General features: G+C 35.7%; 1 protein-coding gene across 2 annotated transcripts in view; it reads right to left on the reverse strand.

Annotated features, from left to right (window-relative positions):
- The window catches only part of pigs (pickled eggs), a 149,051-nt gene that overhangs the window by 84,458 nt on the left and 50,168 nt on the right, over positions 1-14,425 (reverse strand). The window contains exon 1 of one of the 2 annotated variants that reach the window (XM_053760899.1): positions 1,584-1,740. The exons of the other annotated variant lie outside the window; for it this stretch is intronic. The gene's annotated coding sequence lies outside the window, so the exon portion shown is untranslated. Of the gene's footprint in view, positions 1-1,583; positions 1,741-14,425 lie in introns of those variants that run through there. 2 annotated transcript variants of the gene reach the window in all.

A 14,425-nucleotide genomic window follows, 5' to 3' on the forward strand; every position in this document is an offset into this window, starting at 1 on the left:
TACATTAAAAAAAAATAATTTCTAGAATATATTTCTTTTTATAAAATATTTCAAACTAAAAAAAATATTTAAAAAAAATAAACTTTTCTTGACTCAGTTTTTATTGCGTAGGTATGACCTCTCGGTGGATGTGTTATTATTTGTATGTTTATAACTATTTGTTTTTTTATTAATATCTAATTTATTGTTGTCGTCTTAATCTTCTAATTTCTGTGGAAATGTCATTATCAATCATTCATGAGTAATCGCGAGGAATATAATATTATCTAAATTAGAATGTACCTAATACGTATCTATTAAAATACATACATATTTGAAATTAATGTTATAACATCTAACTGAAATGCAGACAGACTGATTTAGAATTAATTAATTCATAATAACTGCTTGAATATTAATAAAGTATTGTGATACACAAATATTAAAACAAATGCATATTGTATTGAAGGACATTCGCGCACACAATTTCCAATTTAATTGTTTTGCCATATTGATTTGAGCTTGACATTTACATATTTTTTTGTTGTTTATTATTATTTTTATGATTAATATCTTGTTATAAATGTACAATACATATACTTACATTTATGTCATTAATTAAATCAATTTTATCATTCCTTCATAAAATTCTAAATTGTACTATATCACCAATCATTACTTTTCACTACCCATATATTGTACTAAATGTTGCTCCGCTCCCGCGGGAATTTTGAGATAAAATAGCCTATAACAATCTTGTATAATGAACCTTTCTAATGATGAAAGAATTTTTGAAATCGGTTCAGTAGTTTCGAAAATTACCCGCTTCAGACATACAAACTCACAAACGCTTACCTCGATCTATATAATAATAGGATAGATAGCTTGTATTTTATTGACATTGTTAGTATATTTGCATCATACCGTCATAATAATGTATAAAACTACGTATATAAATAAATTCAACTTTATTAATTATCCTGTTATAGGTCGCATTATGATGACAATTCTATGCGATGTTTAAATTATTGTTATACTCGTAAATGCCGTGTGCTATATTTAAATATTAAAAAAAAAACTAGAAATGAAGTACAGGAAAATAAAAAACTATATTTAAACACGTAATTTGAAAAATAAAGTAGAAAATAATTTTTAAATTAATAAATTGAAAAAAAGAAAATATTGTTGACGTTTGCTTAATGCGTGAAATTGAATAACAAAAAAAAAACCTTATCGGGATTTTAATATTCAATTTAAGTACCTACATTTTTTCAGTGAGGATTTATAATTGATACTTTAATCTCTTATAGTATTTATCGATCGAAGTGGATAATAAAATATTTTTATGTTTGGATTATCGCGATTATAACTTGCGTCACAACGAAAGCGATAAATACTCAGATACATTATCAACCGTATAAAATATATATAAATAGAAAGAAAAGGAAACAGGCAATTCGAATAGTTAAAAATGAATAAATAAAACAATGTCAAAACTACCCTACGCCCGCAGAAGTTGAGCATAAACAAAGCCACATGTTTCTTCCATACTTAAAAAAGTACAAAAATAAACGAAGTCCCGAAAATAAAAAAATGGTACGAACCTTTAAAAAGTAAAAAAGTCTCCGGTTCGAACTGTCACAACACAAAAAAAATCGTCACTGCACTACCGTTCGGGTCGCGTTCGAATTTCGAAAACAACGTGCGCGCGCGCCGAGCTTAGCAAATCTACTGGACTATGCGTATGAGTATGATATGAATGATGCGATGCGCTCACGCAGTGGCCCGCGACAGAGGTTTGCCTTGCAACGCACAGATGTGTGAGTGGACGGTCCTTGCTCACACATATTTTTTTACAAATTAAATTAGTCACAAATTTATTATTTATTTTTATCTAGAAAGTATCATCTTTAAAACGACATTTTTTTCTGAGCGAACATATTTTGATTAACGCGACACACTTTACTACCTAAACTGAACTGCATCGCAAATTCGTACCATCGATTAAATTTTTATTACGAATGCGATTCGTTTTAGGTTCCTAAATTGAACTGAGTTGCTTTGGAATCGTTCTGTAAAAGTTGATGGTAGGTCTGCAGATTGTGTTTCCAAATAAAAATCCCTATTATTTAGGAGCTGTGATACCTAGTGCAGATAAAAACAGACATGTCAAACCTTTAAGGATCTTTAACAGTCATGCAAACCTTTGTACTATAACCACCATATTTTTCTTTTCTTTTTTACTAAGTGTGTCCGCTATGTTTAAAGAGATTTGACTGCAGCTGGCGTATACACAGTTGTCTTTCGCTCCCAGACCAACAAGAAATCTAAGTATTTTTTTATAATATCCAATTCATCTCCTTAGCTTGTTGTCTCGGCAAAATTTGCGACTATATCCGCCGCAACTGATACAGCTCCATCTGTCCTCTCATACAGGTCTTTCAGTGTGCAGGAAGCGGTGATAGTCAAGTGGTTAAGGCTGTTCGCCTGTGATCTAAAGTTCCCAGGTTCGAATCCTACTCTAGCCACATACGTTTGTATACAAATCTGAATCAAGTGGTAATTTACGTAGATCGCCACTTGCTTTCGGGAAAACATGGACACCGATACTTGCACATTGGTTGCAAGTTTACTAGTGTGTATGCGATTAGCCACTAGACATTTTAAAAGTCATGTCAGATGCCTTTAGGCGACTTGGAACACACTCGTAACTAGTGCAGGTGGTAGAGCACCATCCAATTAACTTCCCATCAGAGAAAAAAAGGTCAATATGTGGCCCTTTTTATAAAATTTTAGGTTTGAGATCAGAATCAGGTTCCACAGCCTTGAATTAGAGACTGTCCTTGAATTAGGATTAGGAAATTCATGTTTTACGGTCAATGTGATTTAGTTAAAATGATTTTGCTCAATTTTATAATTTAATTTAACTATGAAATTGAGCAAAAAAAACTAGCTCGCACATAAAACAATGGGCGATCTAGTTTTTTGCGGTAACGTCTTGTGGTAGTTACAGAATTAAACTATTCAAATTATTCACGCGTAATAACGTGTATGTGGTATGTGGTACCAGGTTTGTACCAGAAGTAGACCTTCAAGGATCTTCTACATGGGCACCTCAGTCTCACCTTTCATCCAACAAGCTGCGCTTGCGTTGTTGTGTTCCAGTTTGAAGGGTGAGAGAATAATACAGTGTAATTACAAGGACCTACTGCTGCAAAAGATCCCAGACCACAAAGTAGAAACGCGCGTGTGACACCCCTGGTGTTGCAGACGTTGATGGCTTTAGTGACTGCTTACCATCAGTTGGCCCCCAAGCCCGTTTACCTGCTTTGTAGTAAAAATCTTTTCATTAAAATGAAGTCTAGTTTTAGATAAGTAATTTCGAAGAAAGGGACCATTCGATAAAGATACCTTCGGTTGACTGATGTACGCACGGACCTGTATCCTCTATGACGTGGTATTAAAGACGTCATTGCAATGATTTTGGAAAGGTTTATATATTGCTGAATGTACATCATAAGTAGGAAAGCGGACAGTGGGCACACCGACACACAACCGCCTCAGAAGAAACCGAAAAAACGCCCCGTAATGTAAATCATAAGGTCTAAAGACTAAACACTCCCACGCGAGCGACGCCACGGCTGAGTTAGTAAATATGTTAGCAGTTTTGAGATCTATCCTGTGTTATGAAAATCATTTGTTATTTTCATAACACTAATGCCTTTCTAGTATGTTTACCAAATAATGTTTATTGTTAGTATTTATTGACTGATCGAGAGTCCCACGGGAAGGACACATCTACAAAGTTGTGTCAATTTAGTTCAAGGGCAGCCATGATCTGAAGAAGAATGAATATGGACACGAAAATTGAAATCGAAACGAAAACCATACAAAACACAGAATATGTTGCACCAGTCAACTTTGACGTTAACTTTAACCTGCGCGCCGTCGTCGTCGTTTAGACAAAACTGGCGTCCATTCAATTTTTCTGCGCAGGTTAAAGTTAACGTCAATGTTGACTGGTGCAGCATACTCTGTGTTTTGTATGGTTTTCGTATTGGATGACTTGTGTAATGCGTGCGCATAAGAGATTATTAGATCTCAAATATTAGGTATTATCACTTTGATGTTAAGAACGTGCGATCATATTTATTAGAGAAATATCTCATTACTAGAGTGCCCTAACCAAGTAATAGTGATTACTTGGTGGTACCTACTGTTAGGTAAAATTTTATAAGTTCCATAATACTACCGCCACGTCCACTACGTCAAGGATGATGTACTTGCCAATGATCTGACAACTAGGAATACCGACGACCGTGCGAAGTGGAGATGAAAAAGTAGAAAAACGGATCCTGGGTTCCGACGCTCAACGGCTAAGGAAACAACCGGGAAATCCCTCAGATGAGAAAGAGCGAGACTAAAATATATGTATTAATATAGTCAAGTCTTATAGTATATTTAGCAATCTATATCTTTCATTCTCGATTCAATCTGTATAAATTGAAAAAAAAATTAAAATTTAATCAACATCCGTATTTTCATAGACAAAAGCCGTAGACAACAGGCTTGTATTTCGTTGTTATGTCAGTGAAATTCTTGTGAATTTTATCGCTCAAAAGAAAAGCAAGAAGCATCGGCTTCGCGGATTTTCACACATTAAAAAGTTTTCTAATCAATAACAATGGTAAAAGTTACCAAGTATAGACACCGCTGTCATGTTATGAGTACTTTATAGGCATTTATAGTCCATGAGCCAGGTTCACGAAATTATAAAGAAGTTTGATAACACATATTATCACGTCTGTTTCCCATGGGGGTAGGTACAGTGAACAGCAAATCCACCTACCCGAACTCATTGCAAACTCGCCGCTATTCTCACGCCATAGAGGTTCATGCAGGGTAATTTTATGTGCTGTTATACATACCAAGGATTAATTACCACTTGCCACGATTCTGATAAACTCACTCGCTTCCTCAACACTCATGTCTCTCTCCATGCAATCTCTAAGTACTAATGTACCTAAACCTTAAAAAGTTTACATAAATAAAATTAATACCAAAATCAAAATCAAAATCAAATCATTTATTCAGAAATTAGGCCTTCACAGGCAATTTTTCACGTCATAATCTAAATTAAATGATGTTTACCTATATAATGATGGACAACAGATTGAGTTAGTCCCAAAGCAAATTCGAAACTTATGTTTTGGGATACTTACTAAACGATAATAATATTTTACAAAGTACTTCGCTTCCGTGGGAATTTCGGGATTAAAAATATCTTAAGTGTTTCCAGGTTGTATTTTATATTCTAATATTAGTAAGAAAAAAAAATTATTCTGGGCTTTGACGCTCTGACGAATAAATAAAGAATCATAAGAACAGTTAGATGAAAGATGTGATGTGTATTGTGCATTTCCAAAGCTTGTAATTTTCGGCAATTAATGTCTAAAATTTAGTAATATCTAAAACTAATCTAATATTGTAATCATCAATCAAATTATTGTCATTGCTGTCTATTGCTGTCAAAATAAAGTGAAGAAGTATTACATGAAAATGTATTCTCCGTCGTCGGCTCCCAGACTACGCAGTACAAAGACGTGAAAAGCTACAGCGTTATTGTTCTAGGTAATGTATGAGGGAAGCGTTTCTTGTCGATTATAGCATTGGAAAGTTATGTCATGTGGTGTTTCAGTTATTATCTCGCGGGTTGCGTTCGGGGCTGCGACGCCACAAGGGCCGGGGTCACCGTAAAAGAAACCTGAAAATTCTGTAGACATGGATTTTTCTTCTTGTCAAGCTGTTTTTCAAACGGTGTTCAGCCGGAATGTGGCCAGATTTGGCTGTGATTTCACAACCGGCCGCCTGCCTGACGTAAACCCTCATTAAGAATGCTATTGTTGTCCCTTAATCGCGTCGGATCTACAGGAGGACATTGAGTGGGATATGGAGGTGTGTAATTAGACCGCGTGACCTTATAACACCTAGATGAGGCCATAGATTTATTTACGCCTAGTCTCTTCCCAAAAAGTAGGGCGCAAACCAAAATGGGTTCGTGCAGGACTGTTTGAGAAGGGCGTAGACCTATTCTGTGGAAGTACATTACAAAGTCATTTGGCAACGATCCAATTTACCAGGGACTGCAGTTAAGGTCGATGTGCTGCAGTCACTGCATTATTGGTGCAATGGACTAGACTTTTCAAAATTCACTTTTTTTCTTTCAAAGTTAGTTAGTTTAAGTTATTCAAATTAGGATGATATACATCACTTATTGACGTAAAAAAATGTATTTAATTAAGTCTACAGCCGCCGACTTCCAAAGACGCAGGTGAAGAAGAAGCGGCGCAACAAACTTCGCAGCCTTTTCTCCAGAGACGTCAATAGTATGATCTTTATCAAACACTAGGTATTAGCCTAAACTCCCACCATTCTACGACATTCACCGAGTTGATTAATAAATAAAAAGTATATTATATCCTATAATATAATTTAATTAATGAGACGACCTCGGTGGCGCAGTGGTAAACTGCTTGCCTCTGAACCGAGAGGTTCCGGGTTCGATCCCCGGTCGGGTCATGATGGAAAATGATCTTTCTGATTGACCTGGGTCTTGGATGTTTATCTATATATGTATTTGTTATAAAATATAGTATCTCTGAGTTAGTATCCCATAACACAAGTCTCGAATTTACTTTGGGGCTAGCTCAATCTGTGTGATTTGTCCTAATATTATTTATTTATTAAATATCAATAAAAATATTGCAAATGGGTTATCTAAAAAAATTAAGCCCAGAATATATGATTAATTAACAATTTAAAATTACGTTTTTAGATATTTCACCGGTTTGGTTAATAGATAAATTACATACACATATCTTGATATTCGTGAGAAAGTTAAATCTTTGACCCTAAAGTATGTGTATCAATGTCGAATATTGTAAAGTGCGTAAGTGACAAAAGCATGGAATTAGTAGGTACCAAGTACGCAGTATTAAATCCATGGAAAAAACATACCTTAGCTTAAAGTAAACTTTAAGTTTTTATGAGTAATGATGTTAGTAAGTGATGTATATCACTTTACTTACTACGCTGGCTCCAGTGACCTCAAAGTGGATCTTGGCCTCCGAAACGAGAGTACGCTATAATCTTCTGTTTTGCACGGAGTTAAACTAGAATCAGATTAAGTAGAACAAAAATTTTTTAATTTGAATTCGAGGGTATAAAGTACGACCAAGAGATAACTGACCTGTCGGTTGCCCCAGGTATCGCTGGAATGATGAAGCTAAGAAACCTGAATGCCCTCCAAAGACCAATTTCAAATTCAAATTCAAAATTCTTTATTCAATTTAGGATGATATACATCACTTATTGACGTCAAAAAAATTACTTAAACTAAGTCTACTGCCGGCTTCCAAAGCTCAAGTGAAGAAGAAGCGGCGCAACAAACTTCACCGCAGCCTTTTCTCCAAGGACGTCAATTAACAAATATAGGTCTTATACATATATTAAAAATTAGGACGACGAATTTACATCATTATTAAAAATGTCAAAATTTGAATAAATAAATAAAATAAAAGTTGTATTTCCAATAAAATTATTGAAAATTGACACACAAAATATATACATATATAAATAAAAAGCTAAATGTACAAAACGTACGTAATAATGTCATAAATCAATGTTATGCACTATGCTTCGACCACTGTGCACAAGTAGCGTAGTGTAAATAACAAGCAATATATGAGCTTTGCAAAGCTAACGGGCTTCGTTTCTGGGAAGCTCGACAGGGCGGGCGGCGTGCAGGGCGGTGGGCGGAAGCGGCAGGCGCCAGTTGACACAACACTACTGATTATACTCGAACGAATGTCGCTCGGCGAGTTGGCTGTGAGTATTTTCATTAAGAGTTAATATTTTTTACAAGATTTTATTTTAACTTGCAAATTATCTGTTTGCGAAGGAACAACTTGCAACTCAATTTTGAAGCAGATATCTTCAACCGATTTAGCAGAAATTTTGTACACACGTTTAGTTTGGACGACAATGCATTATTACGACAAGCATGACCTGATAGTACGCCCAGGAATGTCTCCAGACGTGGAAGCTCCTCAACGGTTAATTGCACGGACGGAAAAATTTTTTTTAACCCATGGAATGGTAAAAGATCTCGACTCCCGTGGGATTTGGTCAAAAATTCTGATAGTCAATGGCGCTTTATTAAGTACTGTGCATAAAAGATCAAGTATTTTTTAAAACAATTATGTTCCTAACACCTCGGAGTGGTTCTAGTGTTTCTGCTCACCAAACTGGCCATTCACCAAATGCACTATTTACCGCATAGCGTTCCGTGTCACATTTAACATGCTGACTGTACCTGTTCAAATTCAAATCATTTATTCAGAAATTAGACCTTCACAGGCACTTTTTCTCGTCAATTTTTATTTTTATAGTTATTTCTCTCTCACAAGCTACAAACTACTGGCATTTCGGAACGACCGAGAAGAAATGCCGAAAGAAACTCATTTGAACAGTGTTGATCCCTATCATGCCAGATCGTTAGAACTTGCGAGTTTTTAACTTTTATTATTTTTTTTGTCTCAATTTTTACATGAGCCCGATAGTAGAGGTGTTGAATGCGTGACAAACTACTAGCAATGTTAATGAGCAGTGCGGTTCCGTGTCACCTGCTATATGAATCTCTCTTATGTACAGTAAACAACACATCAACCATTACAAATATCCATCGAAATAATCAACCCGTAAGGGTATCTATATATATAATTAATAAATAAATATTTCTTTCGTTCTTTTCGTGCGTGTATATTGCTACGTACTCGTAGCAATATACACGCACGAAATCAGATACTACTGTATCTGATGTCAGATTTTATTCAAGTCGCCTTAAGGTATCTGTCATGTCTTTTACGGCTACCTACCGCGTCTAGCGACTTGCACACTGGTTCATAGATTATGTTTACAATATTTTTATTTATTCAAATTCAAATTCAAAATTCTTTATTCAATTTAGGATGATATACATCACTTATTGACGTCAAAAAATTACTTAAACTAAGTCTAATGCCGGCTTCCAAAGCGCAGGTGAAGAAGAAGCGGCGCAACAAACTTCACCGCAGCCTTTTCTCCAAGGACGTCAATTGACAAATATAGGTCTTATACATATATTAAAAATTAGGAGAACGATTATTTACACAGTGTGTATGTAATAAATAATTAAATAAAAGAACTTCAACCCGTATAATTTGTCCTTTGCGCTCATTTATGTTAGATTACCTAGATAATAACTTATATTTTGTGTAAATGATGCAACAAAGAGTTCTTTAGCTGACTTCTTTTCAAGTGTCGCAATGTACCATGTAGGCCCTCTACAAGGCTAACTATAAAATGATTGTGGCCACATACTAGTCTCAAACAATATAAATAATATAACGACTCGAGAAGAAGAAGAAGCGGTGCATATGACATGTTTTAACAACTGCCGCATCCATGAAAACAACCCAATAACTTAGTGAAGTGCGCAACTACTTATTAAAGCTATTAATATCAATATTGCAGGACAGCGCCACTCAGAATGTCACTGTATATTTATTCGTCCACGGACAACGGCGTAGCTGACGAACGCAAGACTGTATAGTATACCGGGGCCCCCAAGCAGAAGGGGCCCTCAGCTAGCTACGCTCAGACCACTCCGCACCCATTAACGTCCAATTAGTCACAGAAGTGACGGAATTTTGAGAGAATTAAAAGCCATAATGGCTGTTATAAATTTTACCTTTAAATATAGTCTTGGGGTGAGTGGGGAAAGGACCTTGTTCGCGCAAAGTGACCATTATCGTTCAAATTTTTTAAGAATATGCGTCATCATTTTCCGTAGGTACTAAAAAAATTCTAAATCAATAAAATTCTCAACGCTACCACAGATTATATAATGCTTTAAGTAACGTCCATGTTTGTTGCATCCTATCAAAAGATGAGCTCAAATTCTTACCACTGATGGGCACAGAAAACAAGAGTTACGACGACAGGGTCGGATGAAATTAGAAATTATAATAAAAAGCTAGGGAACCATAAAAAACTAAAAATATTTCATCTCTTTCTAGTGTGTTCAAAACTACATCAGAAACAGTTGGATGGTATAGAAAAGGACACGAGTATTCTTACTTTTTGCAAGTAGATAAGAAAGATGATCTATTGTATAACAAACACTCTGGCCTTGTACACTCGACTGCATGTTAACTTACCCAAGATTGGTCTTTGTCCACTTGTAATAGCGGCGAATTTTGAAGCTATGTATAGTTTAATGTATATGTACGTCACCATCCAAAAATGGTCTGATCAATCAACAAAAAGAAATTGAAAGTTATATGACCACACATTTGTCACTGACCTCTGGTCTAGATGATATCACATGGTAAGCAAAAACGTACTGGCCCGGGTCAAAAAGGTCGCCGTTTGATGAGAACCGACGATGGAAGCGCGATATCTGAAGTTTTTGATGAGGAAGTGAAGTAAATAAGATTGATAACTTAATAGCCGTTTTTGTTTTTGCTACAACAAATAAATTGTTTTAAATAATGGCGCCACAAACGTAGATGGGTTTACGCCCCGTATTTGCCCAGTTATTCTCAAACAGTCGCAAACCCAACTGAGATCTCAGTACCCATTTCTTGCCACAAATGAAGTATCACCTACCTACCACTAAATAATCATTTTCTCATCTTGGCTTGTTCCCGAATAAATTCATGGCTGTGACGCCTGAACACACGTACTAACCATTTGTCTGCGCTAGGGAACGAACTTAAGACTTCCAGACATTGGTCGTGGTGACGTTTTTACTTCTGTGTGTCCATTTAACCACTGTTTACCACACGCTAATTACAACAGCGTCGGTCACACATTAGAATATATCACCGTTACAACGGTGAAGAGGACTAAACATAGAATACGGCCAGGACGAATTCCAAGAATTTTCAGAATCATTTCGATGTAGTTTGATAGTACACGCGAATTCTTGTTTTATTCATGTAATCATATGTATGTCTCAATTAAGTCACGTATGCAAAACATGCGCACAATACCATAATGTTACATCTGTATTAATGTATCTATGTTCGATAAATAAATTATTGATTGATTAATGTAGTGGTAAAGTGCTTGCCTCTGAACCGAGGGGTCCCGGGTTCGATCCCCGGTCGGGTCATGATGGAGAATGATCTTTTTCTGATTGGCCCGGGTCTTGGATGTTTATCTATATATGTATTTGTTATAAAATATAGTATCGTTGAGTTAGTATCTTTATATACTTTGGGGCTAACTCAATCTGTGTGATTTGTCCATATATATATTTATAAAATAAATATTATTAATATTTACAGTCGTTTTTCTATTAAAAGTTGCATTTTACGTGGATAAAAACTAAATTTATTTTATGGTTTTCGTTTTTCGTTTTTTTTTTAATTAATTGAAGTAACTGTACATCGCCTTGGCTGGTCTCGTATTTTGAGATATGTTAACAAAAACAAACATGGCCGCTGTGCAACGCCATTGGACTTGGTGAAAAATAATTTTCATTTCGAACACAACAATATGGGTTTCAAAGGGCTCAACGCAAGGTATTTTATGCAGGTGGGTTTTTTCTTTCTTTAAATTTTCGCTTGTTTTGTATAACATTAGACTTATTTCTCATACAGATCTGAATGTACTGTATTTAGTTTGTATCAGGTCTACATAACTTGTCCTATAAATAACCATTACATACCGGAAATAAAGACGAGTTCAAGGCCCGCCATTTTGTCTACATAGTGTCATGGCGCCCAAATTGATTCTCGTACACAAATTGCTATATTGTACACCACTCAATCAAAACGTCAAAGGTTTTTTGGTAAAGTTTCAAGATGATTCGGTGGGCAAAAACTGTGAAAATACAATTTCAAGGTTGAAAGATTGAATGATGCTATAAATTGACCAGTCTACCTACAGCATTTCGGGCCATATAATTATGTATACTATGCATTACGCGTGTTCGCTCCTTCCTCCCGTGGATGTCGTACGAGGCGACAAAGGGCAAAAACCTTGGCAGCTGATAGCAAACAATAGCATTCTCAAAGAGAGTTGTCGTCATTCAAGCGGCCATTTCTAAAATCATAGGCAAATCAAAATTTTAAGATTCTTTCTATCTATATAATAGTCCATACTTATTATTGAGACTAATAAGATATTTGTACATATCTGGATCAGGAGCCAACTCTCAATTAGCCAATTCTGATGCGGTTTTTAATGCTTGAAAGCGTATTTTACCGGTGTGGATTACGATTCAGGAAAAACAAGAAGTTTTCATTGTGTTTTGTTTTTTAAGTCTTTAGAAATTCGTATCATTACTTACTCATTTTATCATACTTGATACATTGTTCAGTGACTCACAAAAATCTATTTTTTCTGCAAAACAACATCACCCGTGGCCAAGACCCCAATTTCGTTTATCGGCGATAAAAGCCCACGCGTGGGACGCGGGGACGTCGACTATATGGGTCATAGTTCGGATTATTGTGCCTTTTATGACCACAGCTGGGCAAGGTGGGTTACATTTACGATATAAATCAATGTGACATAACGTGGAAACGTTTCTTAACCAAGGTTGCTAGGTCAATCGACCGTTACACTCTGGAGACACATGTTAACCATTAGGCGAGCTTGCCAAAATACCTTAGTCTGAATAAAAAAGACTAAATTTAGTCATTGTTACAATTGAAGATAATATAAAATCCACTGTTAATTGACGTATTTGAAGAAAATATTGCGGTGAAGTTTAGATTAAACTAGCTATTGCCCACAGCTTCGCCTGCGTTCATTTCGTGCGCCCGTTCAAAAGTTATTATTGTCAATATCTTGGGTTCTAAGCAACGTATCACGATGAAACCTATACCAGATTTTAAGTTACAGCAAGTTATAAATTCAATCCAGTAGTTTTTACGTGATGCGCGAACAAACATTCAGTCAGACAGTCAAAATAAAAAATTGTTTTGACATCCCACACAAAGAATTCCTCCCATAATTGTTTTTCTTTTATATCTACAATGAACAGACATAGCCCACTTACAGATTTATTACATGTATAGAATATGATAATTTTAACTGCTATTTCGACTGACGGGAAAAAAGATCATTTTTTTCCTGTTATTCCAAGTTAAACAATACAATAAATGACAGCAATAGTTTATTTTAACACTAAATCCACTTTGAATACAAAACTATGACGTCACGATCTGTCGGAATCGAACCCGAGACAAATGAAGGTGTCAGAGTTGCAAGAAAAAAACACAGTGATCTCACTATTGTGGTTAGGTGATGTGTGTGATCAAATTAGCTATTTATTAATACCTACAATGTAACCTGCTATGTTTATAAATACATACATATGACACCTGGCTGAATTTCAGCCATCAAAATCCCAATCAAAAATTTATCTCTCTTTCAATTTAATTATCCTATTTTATAAATAAGTAAAGTACTGGTACAATGTTAATTTTATAAATGTTTAATTGAAATAAAATGATTCTTTATTAAAAATGTGCGACTCTAATGAAACGCTACACGTCCCGATCAAACGATCGTGAAATTCATCAAACTATTGTACTTGAGGCAAGATAAAATGTAAAAGTTTAGGCTATGATTTTAAAACCAGTCGCCAGCTTGACGTATGCTCCTGAGGAACGCTTTTGTTGCCTATTACTGCCTAGGCTATGTGTCCCTTAATTGCCTCCTACGACAACCACGGGAGGATAATTATACTGAGGATATTAAGACGTACTATAACTCTGTCTAGGCTTCTTCTTTTCGAGGGTGTCAATTGCTAACACTGGTGTCAGATGTTATTCAAGTCACCTAAAGGAATCTGACACGACTTTTACGACTACCTATCGCGTCCAGAACTGAAACAAACTGTATAAGACATACATTTGTAAATTGATGTATTTGAATAAAAGGCTACGGTGAAATTTGTTGCGTCGCTTTATCTTCTTCACACTAGATGTTGCCCGGGGCTTCGCTCCCGTGGGAATTTTGAGATAAAATATAGCCTACAGCCATTTTGTATAATGTAATTTTCCAATGGTGAAAGAATTTTTGAAATCGGTTCGGTAGTTTCGGAGATTTTCCGCTTCAAACATACAAACTCACAAACGCTTACCTCTTTACAATAATAGTATAGATGTGTTTGTATATGTCACTATCCACACAGGAAGTAGCACCCAATCACAATTTAGCAATAAAGAACCATTATACCGAATAAAGCGGTGGTGGTGTAATGGTTAAGACGCCCGACCGTTGATAGAAAGTTCCCAGGTTCGAATCCTATTCGGGCTACATATGTTTGTATACCAATCTGACTCATGTATTGTAGTTTTCATCGACCACCACTTTGTTTCCGGTG

This window comes from Plodia interpunctella, chromosome 21 (genome assembly GCF_027563975.2).
Source record: "Plodia interpunctella isolate USDA-ARS_2022_Savannah chromosome 21, ilPloInte3.2, whole genome shotgun sequence".
NCBI lineage: Eukaryota > Metazoa > Arthropoda > Insecta > Lepidoptera > Pyralidae > Plodia > Plodia interpunctella.